Here is a 24,390-nt window from a genome sequence, read left to right as displayed (position 1 = left end):
AAGTGCAGACTTCCAGCTGAGACACAATGACCATTGAAGCTATGTTAACCAACATCTTCTTCCATCTTAGGCAAAGTTGCTCATGAAAAATGCTGTGAAACGCAGTGACTTTCAAAACTTGGGTTTGTTATGTCCTCAACCAACTGCACATTATTAACTTGTTTTTTTTTCTGAAATAAACAGAAGCAAGTATCAAAAGTGCATCCTGCATTTCTCATTCGTGTTACATGTGTACATAATTGTTGAATTGGAGAGGAATTTCAATTGGGTAATTAATTGACAATTAATTTGTTTAATAACAATCGATTCTTCTCATACATAAAAAATATGGTATACAGAACATAACATTTCTTTATAAACCAGAGAGGTTTGCAACAAGCATGGGCACGAATATGAAGAGAGAGTCTCAGCAATAGGTCCAGCCCTCAAAACTGATGATCTTGGCATTCATTTCCAAACCACATGTCCAGTATTAAATTTAATGCTTCTTTGCATTGACAGATTTAATATTTTCCTACTGCACTGCACTTATTTCAACTTCCATTAAATATTGAATATCACAATTTGCTATAAACATTTACGTTAATTCAGAAAAAGTGAAAGTACAAATTTATCAAAATCCAAACTATTTTAAGATAATAAATACCTAAATTTAACAAAAACACCTGTTTACTTTGCAGATTTGGCTAATTTGCATATCCAATCATCAAATAAATACTAATAATTCACAATATGTAGAATTCAAATGTAAATATGTCTATGCATGATCATTAATTTTGAAAACGTTTTCATTAATGTAATTAACAGCAATCTTCTAATAATAAAACACTCAAAATTTAGTAGTTTCAGTCATGTGATGCCATATACTTTAGGTCTTACATTTCCACTTAGATCACAATGCATTTACCAACCGATAAATTCCCAAAATAAAAGCTGTAAAGATCTCGAAGATATTGATTATAGGTGCACAGTATCTTGTGAATAACACTGAGTATCAAAAGCCAGTAAGTAAAAACATTGCTCAAGAGAATTGTCAAGAATGAAAAAAGATCTATGCCCCAGATCTCCCAATTAAGACTGGAAACCGTATTTGCAACCCTGAGGTGACGGATGTCCCACAGACATCCCACTGCCTACCTTGGCTCTTTCTGTTCTTTTGTGGGTTGTTTTTACCTGGAGTTAGAGAGACAGAAAGGGATTAAATGAGGTGAAAGTGGGTGGCAAAAATGTTAGTGTTGGTGGGGTGGAGGAAAGGTGGTGAGGTGTCCTAAATGAGTGAATAGGCAGCAGAAAGGCTATCTATAAATTATAGGGATCTTGGAATACAAAGTAAAATTTTAAGATTTGCTGACGGTACAAAACAGAGTGGTACTGACTCATAGATAGGCGAGTGAATGGGTGTTTAAGTGATAGATAGAATTCAATGCAGAGAAATTGTGAAATGATTGAATTTTAGTCGAAGGGATGGGGAGTGGCATTACAGACTTAATGGCACAGTTCTTCAGTAACAGTTGGCTCATGTGCATACATATTTGAAAAAGGTAAGATACATTTAGAGCAGTTAGGAAAGCATATAGGATCCTCTCCTTCACAATTAGAGACATTGAGTACAAAAGCAGCAAATTCACGCTGATGTTCTACAAAGCTCTGATTGGACTCAAACTTGAGTTTTGCATCCAGTTCGATTCACCATGCTTGAGGAATGATGTGAAGATCCTTGAGATGGAGCAAAGAACATTTACTGGAATGGTGGAAGGATTGTGGGGGATGTGGAAGGGAGGTTTAGTTAAGAAAGTTAGGTTGGAAAAGCTGGGGTTACTGCAATTGCAGCGAAGGAGAAAAATTTGACTGAGGTGTACAAGATGTATGGTAAACTTAAGTTACGTATACACGGAAACCCTTTTCCCATTAGCCTAATGGTATGTGAACAAAGGGACATAGTTTTAAGGACAAACGATGAAGGGGAAATGTGAAAAAGACCTATTTTACATGACAAGTGGTAATGGCCTGGAACATAGTGCTCACAAGAGTAGTGGACTCGGAAGCAATTGTTTAAAGAGGAATTTTAATGAGCACTTGCAGGAAATAAGGCAATAAAGTGTCCGATCAACCCTGACCAGATTGAATAGTGTATTCCAACTCATATGTCCCTAACTTTCAGGTTGATGGAGATCAAACAGGAGAGTAGAACTGATTGCATGGTTCTGAGGAAAACCAACATGAATTCGATGGGTCATATGCCTACCTTTCAATCCTGAGGAAACCCTGCAAGGTTTTCCTCACTAACATCTGGGGTCTGCTGTCAAAGTCAGAGAACAATCCGACAGATTAGGCAAGCAATAAATTTTATTCATAGATTTGTGCCTTCAACATTCCTTACATGTGCGCTACCTATAGAATGCACTGTAACAAGACGCAAACACTTCTTCAGTACCTTCTAAACCTATGACTTTCACCATTTAGAATGACAATGACAGCAAGTACATGTTCACCTCCAAGTCACGCACTAATTTGACCTGAATATATATCTTCAGCATCAGTGAATCAAAAGTCTTTTTCTCCTTACCAAGCAGTATGGTGAGAGTAACTACACCCCACAGACTACAAGAGTTCAAGAATGGATTCTATTAACAAGGATAATCAGGGATGGGCAATACTGATGTTGCAGTACTGAATATGGCCTGAGAATGAGTTATAAATACATCATTACATACCTAATCTATTAAACTCAAAACTTACTTTAAACTAATGATATACTAAATAATGTAAAATGATGTGCACGATATCAACTGTATGCACAATACAGAGAAGGGAAAGCCATAGTAAATTAAAACCATTTTGAACATATCATTATGAAGGCTTCACTTTTAATATTTTTGAAAAATTTGAAAGATTGTGGAAAACACATTCAGTAGTGATATCTGGATTGATTTTTGTTTCAAGGTCACATAAGACACATTGGAACTTTTCTTAAACAATACATTCCTTGGAAACCACTGGGTTACCACTAATTGTTGGACTTGTTTGCTGAAGGTCCAGCTACTTGGGTTTTTATGGCTGCATTGTTTGAAAAGGTTTGTGAAGGAAGCTAGAGATTTGGGAAAGCCTGCTGGGTAATAGACTGCTCGGCTTATCTCTCCTGTTTCTGCAGCACCATTGATGTGAATTCTATGTGAAAACTCACTGACCTCTTGAAAACAGACTGGAAGATGTCTCAATGCTGAGTTTCCTGAGCAAGCTGCATCTAATAAGAACATAGAAGCAAATGCCATGACTTATGACATGTCTGTGTGTGTGTGTGTGTGTGTGTGTGTGTGTGTGTGTGTGTGTGTGTGTGTGTGTATGTGTGTGTGCGCGCGTCAGAATGTCAGGTTAACAGCCACCTAGACACTTCATACGTTATCTATTGTTTACTCTTGAAGAACTAACCAAAAGGTGTGTTTTTTCCCCCCTGAATCTCTGCAGAGTGGAATCCCTCCTTCCCCTTTACATCTTGTGTTGGAATATTTTAGATCGGTAAATAGTTATAATTTCATATGACAAACTATGTGCATTAATCAATTCTGCATCCTTATGAAACATATTTCATAATTAATCAATAATATTGTGCTTTTCAAAGACATCTGTGCCACCATGGGTGGCACGGTGGCACAGTGGTTAGCACTGCTGCCTCACAGCGCCAGAGACCCAGGTTCAATTCCCACCTCAGGCGACTGACTGTGTGGAGTTTGCACATTCTTCCTGTGTCTGCGTGGGTTTCCTCCGGGTGCTCCGGTTTCCTCCCACGGTCACAAAGATGTGCAGGTCAGGTGAATTAGCCATGCTAAATTGCCCGTAGTGTTAGGGGTATGGGTGGGTTGCGCTTCAGTGGGTCGGTGTGGACATGTTGGGCCGAAGGGCCTGTTTCCACACTGTAAGTAATCTAAACTAGTCAAAAGCTTTTATTTTTTAAGTTCAATATAGAGAAATCAAATGGATGGTCATATTGGGAACTAGGTAAAACAATCAAATTCATCTTGTGACCTGTCGAGTGGCCGGATTAAAACAATGTATTTTTTCCTGGAGAAAGTGAGGACTGCAGATGCTGGAGTTACCAGAATTGAAAACTGTGGTGCTGGAAAAACACAGCAGGCCAGGCAGCACCCGAGGAGCAGGAGAATCGATGTTTCAGGCATAAGCCCTTCTTCAGGAATCTTACCAGAATTGAAAAATGTGATGCTGGAAAAGCACAACAGGCCAGGCAGCATCTGAGGAACAGGAGCATCAGGAATCAGGATTCCTGAAGAAGGGCTTATGCCCGAAACATCGATTCTCCTGCTCCTTGGATGCTGCCTGGCCCGCTGTGTTTTTCCAGCACCACATTTTTCAAATGTATTCTTTCCATCTGGGTCATTATAATATAAATAATAATGTTCAAAAAAGGTGAAAATTAGACATTTTGGTGGCTTTCTGGTTGTATGCCCAACACCATGTTATGAAACTACGGAAAAGGTTGGAATTGAACTCCAACAATCATATTGGAAAATCTGACAACAAATATTTTTGGAGGATAAAGGATAAATCTCCATTGTGGAATATGTATGCTTACTTGGGAGCTGAACAGTGTTGAGGGTGAGGACCATGAAACCTTGCAAGGAGTTAAAAGACAAAACCAATGTGTGGGTATAGAGTAGAATGGATAAAAGGTCAGTAATGGGATAGAAAGCAGGAGAACATAGCCATGTATTAAACACTTTTGTGGGTGAAGCTGGCTTTTTGTTGTACCGCAACGTGATAAGGAAACCACAGAATCCCTTCAGTATGGAAGCAGGTCATTTGACCCACTGAACAGCATCTCACCCAGATGCACCCCTTACTCTATCCCTGTAACCCTGGATTTCCTATGGCTAATCCACATAGCCTGCATTTCCCTGGATACTATCTGCAATTTAGCATTGCCAATCCACCTAATCTGCACATCTTTGGACTGTGCACCTGGAGGAAACCCACACAGACATGGAGAGAATGTGCAAATTCCACACTGACAGCATGAATAGTTACATATAGGATAGACACATGCAGCCATATGTCAATCCAAATGGTGTTGGACCTATTTTCAGGGTCACACGCTAACAAAGACTGACACCAACATTCCTAAAGATGAACATGGCAACAATCCACCCTTTGTTCTTCCCCCGAATAAAATCTTTAAAGGAAGCATACTGTTCAAAAACAGAAAAATACATATACGCACTTCCACTTAAAAGAAACATTCAGGTGTTATATCTGTACCATATCCTGGGTGAGTGCAGGTTGGGATGATGATATTGTAGTATGAGTTGAAGCTCTTTTGAAATGGTACAGTTTTAAGTGGCTGGGAGAAAAGTCGCTGTTTTTATGGATATAATATTTGACTGAATGATATGGAGGAGCTGCTTTATTTTACTTCCTTGCAGATGTGTAAATGGTTGCAACTCTGATGTCTCTCTGCCTGTAACATTTCTTTGCAGGGTTAAGTTACAGCACATAAACAGGAATGTTGAAAACTTTGGCTTCATAACCTCCTTCAGTTATGCCCTTACTTCTTCACAACCAGTACCTAGGGAGGGGGTCGGCCACTGGGACTGCCATAACTTCCATTTAGATGCAGCTTAACTAAAATTCCTTTAGCTGAGACCCAGAGATGGCATGTAAATCCCGAGATTGATGAGGAGTTGGGAAGCCTTTAAAAAAAGATGGGTAAGATACAATTTCAAGATTCTTGCCCTACTCCCATTTCCAGCCAATTTTACTGGTGCAATCTAATGGTACAGATCACCAGCCTTATGCTAACAATCCTGTGTAGCTCACTCTTTGGCAAGGGTGGGCATTTTAACCAATCCCTGCAATTTTGATGGAGTCGGGCCCAGTCTGTGAGGAGATGTAGTTCATCTGGCTTCTCAGAGAAGTCCTGGACCATGAAGGAGTCCTAGCCATTCTACATGGGCTTTGCAATGCATTATCTGCTTGCTTTCTCAATCAGCTACAGTTATTCATAGTATCAATGACAAAAAGCTATTACCGGCTTCACACACTCTCACGTGTGTTACAAGGTAACAAAGGTGTCAATCAAGCAAAGCTTCCAGTCCCCTTTGCAGCTATGTTAACATAGTCTGCTGAGTTCAGTACAAATCCTGTTCACTATCTGCAAGGCACAAGTCAGGAATGTCATGGAACACTCTTCACTTGTCAAAGAGACTGGTGCTGGAACAGCACAGCCAGTCAGGCAGCATCTGAGGAAAGGAGAGTTGACATTTCCAGCATAAGCTCTTCATCAGGAATTATGCTCAAAACGTTGACTCTCCTGCTCCTCGGATTGTGCCTGACTGGCTGTGCTTTTTCAGCACCACACTTTTTGACTCTGACTTCCAGCATCTGCAGTCCTCACTTTCTCCCAGTTAATGCTCCTCACTTGCCTGGATAGGTGCAGCTCCAACAATACTCAAGAAGCTTAACATCTCTAAGACAAAGCAGCTCCTTTACTGACACCACATCCACAAACATCCATTTCTTCCGCCTCAGTATCTTAGTAGTAGCATTGCAGACAATTCACAAGATGCACTGCAGAAATTCAACAAAGGTCCTTATTAAGCACCTTCCAAAACCTTCTATCTAGAAGGATAAGGGTAACAGATACGTGGGAACACCACCACCTGCAAGTTCCTCTCCAAGCTAGTCACCATCCTGACTTGAAATTATATTGCTGTTCCTTTATTGGCAATATCACAATCCTGAATCCACACTCACCTTCCTCAACATGGATGACGACAGCTCAAGGAGGCAGCTCACCACCACCTTCTCAAGGGCAACTAGGAATAGGCAATAAGTACTACCCAGCTAGTGATGTCCACATCCCAAGAGTGAACTTAAAAATAAGGCACACTTGGGAGGTCATCCAAGCCAAAACTAATGGCAACATATTCACCTTTGGTTGGGGTCTAGTGATTGTGTCTCAGCATGGGGCCAGGAAGTCCTTCCAGTCTTGTAGGTGTGTCGGAATATGTCTGATTAAAACATAACTACTCACCATTGGGAACATGAACTGAAGAGTCAATTTATGCAGGTATTGATCACCAGCTGTTGTTTAAGTTCCGTGATAATATAACAATACAAGATCTCTCATTTTTTTTGGAGCCGACATGTAATGAGCAAGCACATTCTCATGTATTATATCATTCTGTGCAGAATGAAGATACAGCAGGACTCAGAACCAAATTATGCAAATGTCCTGCTCCTCACACTGTTAAGGACTGCTCATGGAATGAGAGGAAAAAATTCTTTAAAAACCCACATCCAGTCAAGTTAAACCTGCCAGAAGACTTTGAACAAACTTATAGTTTGTCAAATAAAAAGAGCCAGAAATAAAAAAAACTGCACGACATGACAATCCTGAAGTGACATGAAATAACAAGTAATCACAATTATATCATTATAATGCCTCAATTAAATACTCCTAATCTGACAACTACGAATAATGCTCTCTTCAAATTTCTGCCTACTTAATTGATTGAAAGATCTTAATACGCCTACTATAGTTTATCAATTTTAGACTCTGTTACAACTTAATACTGTTATAATGATTTTTGACTCATATTTATTAGTTAAGAAATGTTACGGTTGGATTGTTATTTCAAAAATCACATTTTTCACCAATTCATTTAATTTGCTGTGTCACCACCAAAGACTTGACAAATCAACCTATCTAGAAATTCAAGGGAGGTAGTGGCATATGTCACTAAACTAGTAACCCAAAGGCCCAGCCTCATACTTTGGAGACGCGGATTTGATTCACACCACAGCAACTCACGGAATTCTCAAATCAAAATTTCGAATCCTGTGATTAATGACAACTATCATCAATTGTTGTAAATCTATCCGATTCACTAATATTCTTTTGAGAAAGAAAGCTGCTAGCCTTACCCAGTCTCACGATAAGTGACTTCAGACCACTGGAATATGTTGGACTTTTAACTGCTCTGAAATGCTCATGTCAAGGATGAAGTGCAAAAAATGCTGGCCTTAACAATGATAGCCATATGTCATGAAATAATAAAAACTAAACCTATTTTACATCAATGAATAGACTTAAAAATAGACCTATCCGTTAGGCAGTGGCAATGGACTGATTATGCCATAGTTGGAGAGTTTGAGCTATAGGGAGAGGTTGAGTAGGCAAGGGTTGTTTTCCCTGGAGTCGGAGGCTGAGGGGTGACCTTATACAGGTTTATAAAATCATGAGGGGCATGGATAGAGGAAATAGAAAATGTCTTTTCCCTGGGGTGGGGGAGTCCAGAACTCTAGGGCATAGGTTTAGGGTGAGAGGCGAAAGATATAAAAGAGACCTAAAGGGAAACCTTTTCACGCAGAGGGTGGTACGTGTGTGGAATGGGCTGACACAGGAAATGGTGGAGGCTGGTACCATTAAAACGTTTAAAAGGCAACTGGATGGGTATAATGAATAGGAAGGGTTTGGAAGGATATGGGCTGGGTGCTGGCAGGTAGGACTAGATTGAGTTGGGATATCTGGTCTGCATGGACGAGTTGGACCAAAGGGTCTGTTTCCGTGCTGTACATCTTTCAGCTCTGATCTCCAGCATCTGCAGTCCTCACTTTCTCCTCATACATCTCTATGATTCTATATTTATTGTGATGAATATTATATACTAATAATCTTTTTGGCAAATAGTCAGCACTTGGGATTTTATATTTGAATGTTAACTTTAAAGTAAGGATTAAACAAAAAGCAATCTGGAGCACTGCTTCAAAAAAGAATAATGTTTGTCAAGAATATATGTTTTACTTGTTGTTGGTTTGTGGATGTTTCTGGCAATGCCATTCCTTACTACCCTGGAGAAATTGGTGGTGCACTGCTTTCTTGAACTGTTGCAGTCCTTAGGTTGCAGGGAGAGCCACAGCGGTGACGATTTTGGCCAGGCAAGACATATTTCCAAGTCAGGATGGAGTGGAGCATGAGTGGGAACTTGCAGGAGGTTGTCATTCCCATGCAAACCTATTACTCTCTCTGCGTAGTTAGATATTTTGATTTCAGAGACGTTCAAGTTTGGAGACAATTACGCATTAACACTTGGGATTTTACTCTGTGGTTCTGCATGAAATCAAGACTGATGATGATGGAGGGTGATGGAAAGTATGATTAGTGAGGCTTACCACCATCTCTGAGCTGGGACATCCCTCCTCACATGACCAAGGGTGCCACAATTGGCTACTCCTCCTGTCACCCTGCCAGGCTTCTTGTGTGAAGGTGGGTAGTGAGGCAGCAATGCCCGACCCTCTCAGGGACTATAGTGATTACTTTAAAACTTGGCTTGTTGCTCAAATTTGATTGTCAATAGACAATGGCTACTGCATCATGAACATTAAGAGATTTCAAGTTAGGTTCTTGCTCACATATTTAGACCACTTGTGAGAATCTATTGTGAGCCTGACAGAAAACCTAGAAAACTGTGCTGTTGTTCCCTTTTCTTGCATAATGGAAAAGCCACCTTTAAACCTCAAAAGGGAATTCTAGTGAGCTGGGCAATATAACCAGGGAACACTCTCCTTCAGGTATTTTGGTTCATGATACTCGTGGCTACGTTTCCTCATTGCAGAGAGCTGTCCTTATGTCGGGATTACTGATGGACAACTGAGTGATGGTTGTAAGGTTGGTGCCTCTGGGGAATGGTATTCACATGACCTCAAGAGAGTCTGTGAGTGGGGAAAAGTGATTTTTTAATAAGGAAACAGAAAGGCACTGAAGAATAAAAGTCAAGCAGAAACTGAACTGCCCTTTCTTAGAGTGGTCCTTTCAAAAGTACCCTCCACATCTTGTATCACTAAGGATGGACATATACTGCATACTCCATCACCAAGATTTGAAAACAGCTGTGGGCTCCTAAGTCATAGAGATGTACAGCGTGGAAACAGACCCTTCGGTCCAACATGTCCATCCCGAACAGATATCCCAACTTAATTTAGTCCCACCTGCTAGCACCCGGCCCAAACCCTTCCTATTCATATACCCAGTCTTTTAAATGCTGCAATTGTACTAGCCTCCACCACTTCCTCTGACAGCCCATTCCACACACCTATCACCCTCTGTGTGAAAAAGTTGCCCCTTAAGTCTCTTTTACATCTTTCTCCTCTCACCCTAAACCTATGTCCTCTAGTTCTGGGCTCCCCCACCCCAGGGAAAAGACCTTTTCTATTTACCCTATCCATGCCCCTCATGATTTTATAAACCTGTATAAGGTCACTCCTCAGCCTTTGATGGTCCAGGGAAAACAGCCCCAGCCTATTCAACATCTCCCTATAGCTCAAATCCTCCAACCCTTACAATGATTTGGAGATGCCGGTGTTGGATTAGGCTGTAGAAAGTTAAAAATCACACAACACCAGGTTATAGTCTAACAGGCTTAATTGGAAGCACTAGATTTTGGAGCGCCGCTCTTTCAGCTGATGAAGAAGCAGTGCTCCAAAAGCTAGTGCTTCCAATTAAACCTGTTGGACCATAACCTGGTGTTGTGTGATTTTTAACTTTGTAAACCCTGGCAACATCCTTGTAAATCTTTTCTGAACCCTTTCAAGTTTCACAACATCTTATTGTTGTAATAGAAACCTGATTTGCATAGTATAACATGGCTCTTGTCTATTTCCCCCAGTCCCAAACCCCTCCTTCTAATTATTTCACAGATGCCTTCCCCTCCCCCAGGCCTAATGAAAGGTTGCGACCTGAAATGTTAACTCCCCTTCTCCTCTGAGCTGCTTGACCTGCTGTGTTTTTTTTCCAGCTCCACTCCTTATCCATTCCCATTCAATAAAATTCTGGAGAATAAACATGGTATTATGAGGGTTTTAAGGGATTTTATGTGAACTAGCATGCCTGAAGTTTGGAGATGACAACTGGAGGCATTAATTTCATTCTGTGAAGTATCAGCAAAATTTAGAATAGCGGTTTGGAATTTAAATTATAGCTCAAATTCTGCATCACGTTTCCTGCCTTGATAAGAATAATTTTCTGACAGCGACCGCATATTCTATGGTTGGGAATGGTACAAATTCAAATTGAAATGTTCCTCAGGAAAGCCAAGCCTGAGGAGATGCTCCTAATAGATGGCAAGAATACAAATAGCAACCATAATTCCCCTCAGGAACACTATCTGATCAGACCTTCTGAGAGTGATGACAGATTTGGGCTGGTATGTGATGTTGCCAGGGTCTACAATTTCCCAAGGTTCACGATCTGAACTCATATTTGACAGGAACCCATATCCCAGCAAGGAAGAGACCCACAAACTGGTTGTTACTGGGCCTGTTTACTGGTGCCTAAGCTTCAAATATTGTTTGGAGGGAGCATGTGTCACCAGGTACATCCCCTACCATACTGGTTAAGGCACCGCCGGCAACTATAAAGAACTGTACATAAACAAGTAAAGACTTTAACCTCTGTTGGTTCCACTTTCTCAAATCATTCCACCCCAATCACTTTCACACTGAACTGGCTCCATTCAGGAAAACTAGGCCTCCATATTGCCTGCAGCCCCTGCCATTCCTACCTCCTGAGAGCCTCACCCCTATCGATTCCTCAGCACCCTAGAACTCTGTGGGAAGCCAGGGAAGTGATTGCTGGGCCCCTTGCTGAGATATTTGTATCATTGATGGTCTTGGCCAACATGGTACCATTATTTAAGAAAGGTGGTAAAGACAAGCCAGGGAACTATAGACCGGTGAGCCTGACGTTGGTGGTGGGCAGTTTGTTGGAAGGAATCCTGAGGGACAGGATTTACACGTATTTGGAAATGCAAGGACTGATTAGGGATAGTCAACATGGCTTTGTGCGTGGGAAATCATGTCTCAAAAACTTAATTGAGCTTTTTGAAAAAGTAACAAAGAGGATTGATTGATGAGGGCAGAGCGGTAGGTGTGATCTTTATGGAGTTCAATAAGGCATTCGACAAGGTTCCCCATGGGAGATTGGATAGCTGGGTTCTTGATCAGATGGACCAATGGGCTGAGGAGTGGCACATGAGTTTAATTTAGACAAATGCGAGATGCTGCATTTTGGGAAAGCAAATCTTAGCAGGACTTATACACTTAATGGCAAGGTCCTAGGGAGTATTGCTGAACAAAGAGATCATGTTCAAGAGCTAGTTCAAGGTTCATAGCTCCTTGAAAGTAGAGTCGCAGGTAGATAGGATAGTGAAGAGGCGTTTGGTATGCTTTCCTTATTGGTCATAGCATTGAGTATAGGAGTTGGGAGGTCATGTTGCGGCTGTACAGGATGTTGGTTATGCCACTTTTGGAATACTGTGTGCAATTGTGGTTTCATTCCTTTTGGAAAGATGTTGTGAAACTTGAAAGGGTTCAGAAAAGATTTACAAGGATTGTTGCCAGGATTAGGAGATCTGACCTATAGGGAGAGGCTGAACAGGCTGGGACTGTTTTCCCTGGAACATCGAAGGCTGAGGGGTGACCTCATAGAGGTTTATAAAATCATGAGGGGCTTGGATAGGATAAATAGACTTTTCCCTGGGGTGGGGGAGTCCACCCACGTCATAGGTTTAGGGCGAGAGGAGAAAGACATAAAAGGGACCTAAGGGTCAACTTTTCCACGCAGAGTGGTGTGTGAATGGAATGAGCTGCTAGAGTAACTGGCAGAGGCTGATACAATTGCAACATTTAAAAGGCATCTGGATGGTTATAGGAATAGGAGGGGTTTAGAGGAATGTGGGCCAAGTGCTAGCCCAAATGCTGGCAAATGGGAGCAGATTAGGGATATCTGGTTGGCATGGACGAATTGGACCCAAGGGTCTGTTTCCGTGCTGTACATCTCTATGACTCTGTGAGTCGCCTGAAAACTGCGACTGGTCATGGAAATGCACAAAAACACCCTGAAATCTTCATCAACGACGTGCTGCCTGGGAGTGAGCAGCAGATCTCTCTGTATGGTGCTAGTGGGGCACAATGCTCAACACTGGGTCCTACCTGCATTACATCAGGATTATTTCTTATGCACAGTGTGCAGGAGTTGCTGCAAACCAATTTCTAGGTCAGTGAAGAGTTGGGAGGTCATGCTGCAGCTGTACAGCACATTGCTCAGGATACTTTTGGAATACTGCACTCAATACTGGTCTCCCTGCTAAAGGGAAGATGCTGTGAAACTTGAAAAGGTTCAGAAAAGATTGACAAGGATGTTGCCAGAGTTTGAGCTATACGGAGAGGCTGAATAGGCTGGCGTCATTTTCCCTGAAGCATCCAAGACTGAGAGGTGACCTCATAGAAGCTCGAAATACCATGAGGAGCATGGATTGGGCGAATAACCAAGATCTTTTCTCCAGCATAGGGGAGTCCAAAACTATAGGGAATAGGTTTAAGATGAGAAGGGTAAGATTTAAAAGGGGCAACCTTTTCACACAGAAGGAAGTGCATGTAAAGAAAGAACTGCCAGATAAAGTGGTGGAGGATGGTACAATTATAGCATTTAAAAGGCATCTGGATGGATAATTGAATAGGAAGGGTTTAGAAAGACATGGGCCAAATGCTGGCAAAAAGGGCTAGATTAACTTAGTATATATGGTCGGTGTGGCTGAGTTGGATCAAAGTATCTGTTTCCATGCCGTAAATCTCTATGACTTCAGGAGAAGGAGAGAGAAACTGGGAAGACAAATGGTGTATAATTACAGCGATAACTCAGAACTGCAGCAGAGACACAGAATATTTGGTGCAACAGGTCTATGTTTGAGTATACACTCCAAATGAGCCTTTTCCATCCTTATTCCATCGTATTCCATCAACATCTCAGATGTCTGAATAGCTCACTGGCATCTTGCCATTGTCAAAAATTAAAATATCCACAACAGTTTTGTAATGTGAGTGCTACAAACTTCAGCACAATACTCAATACATGAGGCTTTTCCATTTATGAAGAACATATTCAATTGGCTGCGTATAATACTTCTGGGAAACATTGATGAGCGTTCTTTATTGGGAGAAAGTCTAGTCATGATAATGAAAATGCATAGGTGGCATGTACTTTTAAAGATCTGGGAAAATACAACTGCTAACTCCATCCACAAATCCCACTGATTTCAATGACAGCAGACCAATGGCAATCAGCTTCGAACTGCTTTTGGCAAGAGCAATGGCACCAGTTTAATATCCCAAAGTAGTACAATAATGGAAGACATTATTCACTTATTCAACAATATCAAATTTTCCTGGAGATTTACATGAATTTATGTCACAGGCAGCCTTGAACAACAAAAAAAAAAGACTTGTTATTCATAATTCAATGTGCATTTTTCTGATATTTTGAGCTTGTTGCCATTACCCTCACCAAAAACAGTCAGAAGATAATTATTATAAGTTTGCCTCCAATGAAACTGATGACCATTATGCACTTAAATCAATGTTCATGCCGCTGCCAATTAGACTTTAACTTAATGGTTCGTGTCAATGATTCCAAGAGTGGTATGGAAAATAGACAGCCAAAATTAAAACAGCACATTGCATTTGCAACAATTATCATAGACAGCACAATCCTGGCCCAGCAATTCTTGAAAATAAATTATGCTGCTATCAGGAGTCCATGGTGTATAATTACATTGATAACGTAGAAGGGCAACAGACACACAGGCTATTTGCTGCAATAGGTCTATGTTTATGTTCATACTCCAAATGAGCCTTTTCTATCCATATTTCATCTTACTCCATCAACATCTCAGATGTCTAGATAGCTCACAGTCACTACATACATAATAATTACATCCATCTACAGTCTTAGAACTGCTCTGCCTGTGATCAATCTAATTGTATTTTTTGATGAAGTAACAGAGAAAGTTGATGAAGGAAATATGGTTTACATTACCAAAACCGACAACGTAACAAAATGCACCACAAAGGCTGGTTAACAAAATTGAGGCTCGTGCAATACAAGAGTTAGTGTCAACTTGGGCAAAACAGTTAGTGGTGGTACATTATTGTTTTTCAGACTGGAAGGTTGCTTGACAGTCACATGTTCCAAGGGTTAGTGCTGGAACAACCATTTTTTAAATTTCTATAAATTTCTTGGACATTGGAACAGATTAAAATTTCAAAAGTTGCTGATGACAACAAAGCCGGAGATATAGTAGACAGTGAGAATGACTGTAGCAGGGTGTATTTAGATTAACAGAATGGACAGAAAGGTGATACCTAGAATGTAATGCAGAGAAATCCGAGTTAAAGATATTTTGGCAGCAGACATAGGAAGAGGCAATAAAAATTTAATGGCACAGTTCTGTAGATTATGCAAGGATAGAGGAAACCAATGGTTTATATGCAGGGATCTTTGAAGATGGTAGGGTATATTGAAAGAGTTGTTACCAAATGGATGTTGGGCTTCATAATAAATGGATTCAGTACAAAGTCAGTTATACTGAACATTTAGAGACTTCTGGTTAGGTCACAACCACGGTTTTGGTTGTGTATATACTCCAAATGAGTCTTTTCCATCCTAATTTCATCATATTCCATCAACATCTCAGATGTCTGGATAGCTCACTGGCATCTTGCCATTGTCAAAAATTAAAATATACACAACGGTTTTGCAACGTGAGTGCTACAAACTTCAGCACAATACTCAATACATGAGGCTTGAGGGGATGCAGGGGCGGTTTACCAGAATGGTTTCATTTTGAGGGATTTTCGCTACAGTTATTTTGGAGAAAATGAGGTTGATCATCTTAGAGAAAAGGAGACTGAAAGAGGTTTGAAGGAAATGAACATGACTATGACAGACTTAGCATGGGGAGACAAAGAAATGTGATCTGCATCATCTGACAAGGACTAGGAGATAGAGGTTTGTCCCATTGCAAGTTTGGTGGTGAGGACACTTAATCACATTTAGGATTTTGGATGTGAGGTTAACTGAGGATGGGAAGATTTTTGTCTAATGCAGTGGATGTCAAGGACGTGGAATTTGCTATCTGCAAGGTGGATGCAGAGATAATGAAGGTCTTCAAAAGAAAATTGGATGGGCAGTTGAGATAAACAAGCTTAATGGCCTTTGATTCTATGTTTAATATGATGATAGGTACATGGGTTGTTATGTCCCAAACATTGGCAGAACATATCAAACAGCATGTCTCAGACTAAGGAGTGACAATTTAAGACTGAGATGAGGAAGAATTTCTTTTCTCAGACGGTTGTGAGTCTTTGAAGCTCCTTGCCACAGAGACATGTGGGGGCAAAATCCTTCAATATATTTGAGGCTGAGCTAGATAGGTTCTTCATCAGTGGAGGAACCAAGGCTTAGATGAACAGTGGAAGTGGGAAATGTCAAATCAGCCATGATTGTGTTGAACAGTGAGCAGCCTTGAGGAGCCAAATGGCCTATTCTTTGTTCCTATGACTTATGGTCCTTATGGCTGCTTATAACAGGCAAAGTATTGACCATACCTATGCAGCCTGCATTTGCAAAACTCAAAACATGCAGTTAATATTAGATGTGAGTCCATAATCGGACAATATTCATTGAATAATCCAGAGTGTTCAAAGAATTTTACAGAGAACCGATTTAAGATTGCCAGTCAGGTTTATGGTATAGCGCACTTGCTTTTACTGGGAGCTATGCACATTGGTGCAAGAAACCCTGTACTTTGAAAACAGAAAGAATTATTTCAACTCAATAAAATAATTGGTGGCTGCCTTGTTCTAGTTCATTCCTCAATGCAATGCCTTGATCAATCAGTTCAATCAATACCTGATGAAGGGCTTTTGCCCGAAACGTTGATTTTCCTGCTCTTCGGATGCTGCCTGACCTGCTGCGCCTTTCCTGTCCCACTCCAATCTCGATTCTGGATCAATCAGTGCCAACTTACCTAGTTTAAATGTAAAAAGAGCCTGGCAACTAACTGTTGTTAAGTTCAGACCCTCTGAAAGATTCCCCAAGTTATTACTGTTCCTGATGGGTGTACTCCAAATTGTCAAGCCTCTGGGTGAGGAAGGGTGAACTGAATCTTCTTCGTTATTCACTTGGCCTCTCAGTGGTCACAGCAAGATTACTACTTACTAACTGTGAGAAGAAATGATAATGTAACACACATATACACAGATGAGAAAAGAGAAGTGAGTCCCAAAAAAAGATAAAAATTAAAAGATATATGGATCAGTCTCTGTGGGTTGTTGGTGAGGAGTAGATCATAGGATGTTGACAGTTGAACAGTTAGGTTCAGGGTTTTTTAGATTAGATTAGATTACTTACAGTGTGGAAACAGGCCCTTCGGCCCAACAAGTCCACACCGCCCCGCCGAAGCGTAACCCACCCATACCCCTACATCTACATCTACCCCTTACCTGACACTACGGGCAATTTAGCATGGCCAATTCACCTGACCTGCACATCTTTGGACTGTGGGAGGAAACCGGAGCACCCGGAGGAAACCCACGCAGACACGGGGAGAATGTGCAAACTCCACACAGTCAGTCGCCTGAGGCGGGAATTGAACCCGGGTCGCTGGCGCTGTGAGGCAGCAGTGCTAACCACTGTGCCACCGTGCCTCCGGTTCTTGGTTTTGTAGGTTATTTACAATCCTCTTGACCTGTTTTCTTTTGATTAAATTGCTGACAGGCTAGTTGGCTTTCAGCATTCAGAGTCAGAAACATTTACCAACAAAACAAGGGTGGCTAGTGTCTGCTTCTTCAACTGTTACCTTCAGAGCGCACCATCTCAAACACAAGCTCATACACACACACATATCTCAAATCACAATTTCTTCTACGAATATACACAGACCAGCTCGAATTGGTTTTTAATACCTATTCTTAAATCATAAGACCATAAGGTATAAGAACAGAATCAAGCCTCTTGGAGCAGTGAGCAGTTCTACTCTTCAATTAGATAGTAGCTGATCTGATCATGCACTTTCCAGCCATATCTCCATAATCATTAATCCCCTACTGATTAAAAACCTGCTTATCACAACCATAAATGCAGTTAATAACCTAGCCTTGTCAGCTCTCTGTGGTAAAGAGTTCTATTGACTTACTGCCCTCTGAGAGAAGAATTTTCTTGTCATCTTTATCTTAAATGGGAACCCCTTACTCTGAGATTATGCCCTCTGGCCCGAGACTGTCCTATCACTTGCTGCTTATCCTGCTTGACGTATTTTGTAGATTCACCAGGTTTAATACCTCATTTTTAGGTGTATGTGCTGCTTCTCTTACATGACCTCCTGACTTTTTTTTCATTCAATCACGGGGACATGGATATCATTGGCTGGCCAGAGTAAATTGCCCATTCCTACTTGCCCTCCTGAATCAATGCAGTCCACACGATGCAAGTTGACCCACAATGTCATTAGAGAGAGAACCCCAGGTTTCTGACCCAGTGAGAATGAAGAAATGGTGACATATTTCAAAGTCAGGGTGGTGAGTGGCTTGGAGGGGAATGTTCAGATGGTGGTGGTCTCATATAACTACTGCCTTTGTCCTTCTAGATGAAAGTAGTCATGGGTTTGGAAGGTGCTGTCTAGGGATCTTTGGTGAATTCTGCAGTGCATCTTGCAGAAAGCAGACACATGCTTTGGCCATTCTTACCAATAGGGGAAGTTGATACAACTGATTGTAACAGGTGGATTGGTGAGGATGAGGTCAAGTATGTTTTCCCTCTTGTTGGTTCCTCATCACCAGGACAGACCCAATCTAGCAGCACTGTCCTTTAGGACCGGCCAGCTTAATCAGTGTTGCTGCTGTCAAGCCACTCTTGGTGATGGACATTAAAATCCCATACCCAGACTACATTGTGTTCTTGCCACCCTCAGTGCTTCTTTCAAGTGTTGTTCAATGTGGAGGAGTACTGATTTGTCAGCTGAGGGGTAGAGGGCAAAACATAGTAACAAGCATGTATTTGTTTTGCCCATGTCTAACCTGCTGCCATGAAATTTTGTAGTGTTCAGAAGCAAAGGGTTCCTAGAGAAACTCCCTCCTGACTGTATATTACAATGCTGCCACCTTTGCTAGATGTGTCCAGCCGGTGGGATAGATCATACCCAGGTAAGCTGGTGGTTCTGTCTGGGACATTGTGAGCAATGTCTGATTCCACATTACAGGTGAGCCAACCACTTTCATTCCTGTCTTTCTTTCTTTTTAGCAATTGACACAACTGAGTGGCTTGCTTGTGTCATTTCAAAGGGCAGTTAAGATTCAACCACATTGCTGTGGGTCTTGAGTCACATGTGGGCAAGTAGCAAAGGATGGGAATATTTACTTCCCTAAATGGAAGTTGTGGACATCAACAAACTTTTAACACCAGATCTGAATTCAAATTCCATCATCTACCACAGTAGGATTGGAACCTCGGTCCCCAGAACATTACTACAGTCTCTGGATTACTGGCCCAGAAGCAATACCACTAGTCCATCAGCTCCCAGATCATACTGCTGTGAGGGCTATAAGATGATATCAGCTCAGTTAATGGAGTCAAAAGTTAATTGCACTGAATTTTCACCAATAAAAATGTTTTGAGTTTTGTGCACTTTTAAATAAAAAAAGCTACAACAACCAAATGTAAGATTCAAGGATTTCAAATTATTGAAATCCATATTTGCCATTACTTCTGCCTTCTTAAGCTTTTCAGATGACGCCTGTCACTAGTTGACTTTACATAACATGAGTGTACCAATGGCATTTCCCTTATTACAATGCTGAATTTCCTCCAAAGGAATCCTTGCTTGCTTGTGGTCTATTAGTAGATATTGCAGTGAATTTGGCCATTTTTCTATAGCTATAATGTGCACTAGCCGGCATTTTTAAAAATATCAGCAATAATTTAAAAAAAATTTTTGAACTTTAAATTCACTCTTTGGCTAAACATGTTCATTTCTCCGTTTCTAAACTTTCTTTTGCAAGAAAGGAGTGTCACTGATTCCAGTCAGAGCAATGACTGAAACAGCAAAATATTCTGAATCATCGTTTAATTCTGATACTACAGACAAAAACAATTTCACAGTTTTGAAAACTGCCATTTAGCATATGGAGAATTGGCTGTATAGATTGTCTTTGCAATCTATATGTAAGTAGAATAACACACTAGAATGTTTTCACAACAAAAACCAAACCATAGGTCAATTTGCACTATAACATTCAAAGCATTTCCAGAAAAAGACCACCTGAAAAAAAAATCGGCATTGTTTCATCAGTGTGGTTCATAGTATAGAATACCAACAAGGTTGAAAGAGTGGAATGGTTGATAGAAAGCTAATGGTTTGGATTTCATTATGGTATAGATACAAAGAAAACAAAACAAAGAAAATTTACAGCCCAGAAACAGGCCCTTTGGCCCTCCAAGCCTGAGCCAATCCAAATCTACTAAGTAAACCTGTCGCCCAATTCCGAAGCATTTGTATCCCTCTGCTCCCCACCTACTGTCCAGATGCATCTTAAATGAATTTAATGTGCCTGCCTGTACCACCTCTTCTGGCAACACGTTCCAGACATCCTACCACCCTCTGTGTAAAGCACTTGCCGTGTGTATCCCTCTTAAACTTTTCACCTCTCACCTTGAAAGCGTGACCTTCTGTTATTGAATCCTTCACCCTGGGAAAAAGCTTATCTACCTGTCTATACCCTTCATGATTTTGTAGACCTCAATTAGGTCCCCCCTCAATCTCCTTTTTTCTAATGAAAACAAACCTAACCTATTCAACCTCTCTTCATAGCTAGCACCTTCAATACCAAGCAACATCCTTGTAAACCTTCTCTGCACCCTCTCCAGAGTGTCCACATCCTTTTGGTAATGTTGTGACCAGAACTGTACACAGTATTCTAAATGCAGCCGAACCATTGTCATGTACAATTTTAACGTGACCTGCCAGCTCTTATGCTCAAAACCCAGTACGATGAAGGCAAGTATACCATATGCCTTCTTGACCACTCTATCCACCTTCAGGGTACAATGGACCTGCACTCCCAGATCTCTCTGCTCATCAACTTTTCCCAAGGCTCTTCAGTTTACTGTATAATTCACTCTAGAATTAGACTTCCCAAAATGCATCACCTCACATTTTCCTGGATTAAACTCCATCTGCCACTTCTCCACACAACTCTCCAGTCTATCTATATTCTCCTGTATTCACTGACAGTCCCTTATGCTTTCTGCTACTCCACCAATCTTCGTGTAATCTGCAAACTTGCTGATCATAGCAACAGTGCCCTCTTCCAGATCATTTATGTATATCACAAACAACAGTGGCCCCATTACTGATCCCTGTGGAACACCACTGGTCACCTTTCTCCATTTCGAGAACCTCCCTTCAACTATTACTCTCTCTCTCTCCTGTTGCTCAACCAGTTCTTTATCCACATAGCTAGAACACCCTGTACACCATGTGACTTCACTTTCTCTATTAGGTTATCATGGGGAACCTTATCAAATGTCTTACTAAAGTCCATGTATATGATATCTACAGCTCTTCCTTCATCTCTCAACTTGGTCACTTTCTCATAAAACTCTATTAAATTGGTAAGGCACAATCTCCCCTGCACAAAACCATGTTGCCTATCACTAATAAGCCCATTCTTTTCTAAATATAAATAGATTTTATCCCTCAGTCCCTTCCTCAGCAACTTTCCCACCACTGATGTCAGGCTCACTGGTCTGCAGTTACCCGGAATATCCCTACTACCCTTCTTGTATGGAAGAACAACACGAGCAACCCTCCAGTCCTCCGGCACCACACCTGTGTTTAAGGATGCCACAAAGAAATCTGTCAGGTCCCCAGCGTTTTCCTCTCTCGCCTCCCTCAGCAATCTGGTCATGGGGATTTGTCCACCTTAATAACCTCTAGCCTACCTAACGCATTTTCCCTAGTTATGTCAATGTGATTCAGACTAATCAAACTTCTGTCTCTAATCTCAACATTCATCATGTTCCCCTCCTCAGTGAATACTGATGCAAAGTAATCATTCAGAATCTCACTCATTCTTTCAGGTTCGACACACAGCCTTCCTTCATTATGCTTTAGTGGGCCAATTCTTTCTCTAGTTACCCGCTTACTCGTTAGAGTCATAGAGATATACAACATGGAAACAGACCCTTCGGTCCATTGTTATATAAGAATAAAAAGCTTTGGGATTCTCCTTAATTCTGCTCACTAAAGCTATTTCATGACCCCTTTTAGCCCACTTGATTCCTCATTTAAGACTGGTCCTTCTCTTCCGATATTCCTCCAGGGCCCATTCTGTTCTTAGCTGCCTGGACTTTACGTATGCTTCCTGTTTCCTCTTGGCTAGTCATACGATTTCTCCTGTCAGCCACGGTTCACGAAACTTGCCTTTCCTATCCTTTGCTTTCAACAGGACATGCCTATCCTGCACTATCTTTGAAAGCCTCCCACATATCAAATATGGACTTCCCTTCAAATAGCTGTGTCCAATCCGCATTTCCCAGCTCCTGCCTAATTTTGATAATAATTGCCCTTAACCCAGTTTAGTACTCTCCCCTTAGGACCACTCTCATCTTTGTCTACAAGTATTCTAAAACTTACAGAGTTTTGGTCACTGTTCCCAAAGAAGGTCCCCACCACAACTTCTACCACCTAGCGTGGCTTATTCCCCAACATCAGGTCCAATATGGCCCCTTCCCTTGTCAGACTATTGACATACTGCTCTAGAAAACTCTCCTGGACGCTTCTTACAAATTTTGCCCCCTCAAGACATCTGACACTACGTGTATCCCAGTCAATGTTGGGAAAATTAAAATCTCCCATCACCACTACCCTGTTGCCTTTACATCCTTCCATAATCTGTTAACCTATTTGTTCTTCTACCTCATGCTCACTGTTGGGAGGCCTGTAATACAGCCCCAATAATGTAACTGCACCCTTCTTATTTCTCAGCTTCACCCACAATGCCTCACTACTCAAGCCCTCCATAGTGTCCTGCTTTAGCACAGCCATGATATCATCCCTGATTAGCAATGCAACTCCCTTTTACTTCCCTCCCTATCCTGTCTGAAGTATCTATATCCTGGAACATTTAGTTGCCAATCAAGCCCTTCCTTCAACCAAATCTCTGTGATTGCAATAATGTAATACTCCCAGGCACCAATTCAAGCCCTAAGTTCAACTGCCTTATCCAATATATTCCTTAAAGTAGATGTACTTCAGGCCACCAGTTCTTTTGCATTCATCTGCTCTCTGCCTACTCTTCCCCTTATTAATGCTATCTTCATGATTCTAATAGTGTCCAGTTACCACCTTGTTGTGTACTTGCCTTCTCTTCTGGTTCCCACTCCCCTGCCACATTTGTTTACAACCTCCCCAACAGCAGTAGCAAAAACTCCCCCAAGGAGATTAGTTCCAGTCTGGTTCAGATGTAGACTGTCCATCTTCCCCAGAACAGGTCCCAATGCCCAGCAATCTGAACCTCTCCCTCCTACACCATTCCTCAAGCCACGTGTTCATCCTGCCTATTTTTTCATTTCTACATGTGGCACTGGTAGTAATCCCAAGATCACTACCTTTGAGGTCCTCCTTTTTAACTTCTCTCCTAGATCCCTGAATTTTGCTTTCAGTACCTCATCTCATTTTTTACTTATATCATTGGTGCCCATATGCACCAAGACTGTTCTCCTTCCCCTTTTAGAATGCTCTGCAGCTGATCGTGATATCCTTGACCCGAGCACCTGGGAGACAACATACCATCCGGGAGTCCCGTTTTCGGACACAGAACCGCCTATCTACTCCCCATAGAATCCGCTATGACTATGCCCCTATGAGTCTTTTCCCCGCCCTTCTGAACAGCAGTGCCCACCACGTGCCATGATCTTGGCAACTGCTGCCCTTCCCAGTGAGCCATCTTTCCCCAAAAGTATCTAAAACGGTATACATATTTCGGAGGGAGATGACCACAGGGGACACCTGCACTGAATCCTACTCTTTTTCTGCCTTTTGGTCACCCATTGTCTCCCTCAGCAATTCTAACCTGCGGCAAGACCAGTTCACTCGACTACAGTGAAGCCCACAGGTTGGGGAGCTGGTAAAGAGTCAAGCTATCAAATGTTAAAACTAAGTTTATTATATCTTTGCATGTGCTACACTTCCTACGTGCTTATGCTAAATGGCACATCATAGGAATATCATCAAAAAGCCCGAGCAAATGGGATGTAGATACAATGAGAATCAGGGGAAATTTACCCTGTGGCTGGAGTCATTACTACCACAAAGGAAACTGGATGTGGCTTTCAGAGGTCAGTCATCTCAGTTCCTTGTACATCTCTGGAGACGTTTCCCACAGTACTGTCCTAGGCTCAACTATCTTCAGCAATGATTTTCCTTCCATTATAAGGGCAAAATTGAAGTGTTTGGTGCGGATTGTAAAATTTGCAGCATCATT

The 24,390-nt window shown here is 41.4% G+C and overlaps 1 protein-coding gene across 5 annotated transcripts in view; it reads right to left on the bottom strand.

Moving 5' to 3' along the window:
- LOC140457887 (sodium/calcium exchanger 1-like) overlaps positions 1–24,390 on the bottom strand; it is a 310,251-nt gene that overhangs the window by 64,496 nt on the left and 221,365 nt on the right. The gene's annotated exons all lie outside the window — the stretch shown is intronic.

Source organism: Chiloscyllium punctatum, chromosome 3 (genome assembly GCF_047496795.1).
Source record: "Chiloscyllium punctatum isolate Juve2018m chromosome 3, sChiPun1.3, whole genome shotgun sequence".
Lineage (NCBI taxonomy): Eukaryota > Metazoa > Chordata > Chondrichthyes > Orectolobiformes > Hemiscylliidae > Chiloscyllium > Chiloscyllium punctatum.
The sequence above is the reverse complement of the archived record's forward strand: the minus strand, read 5'-3'. Positions and strand labels throughout refer to the sequence as shown.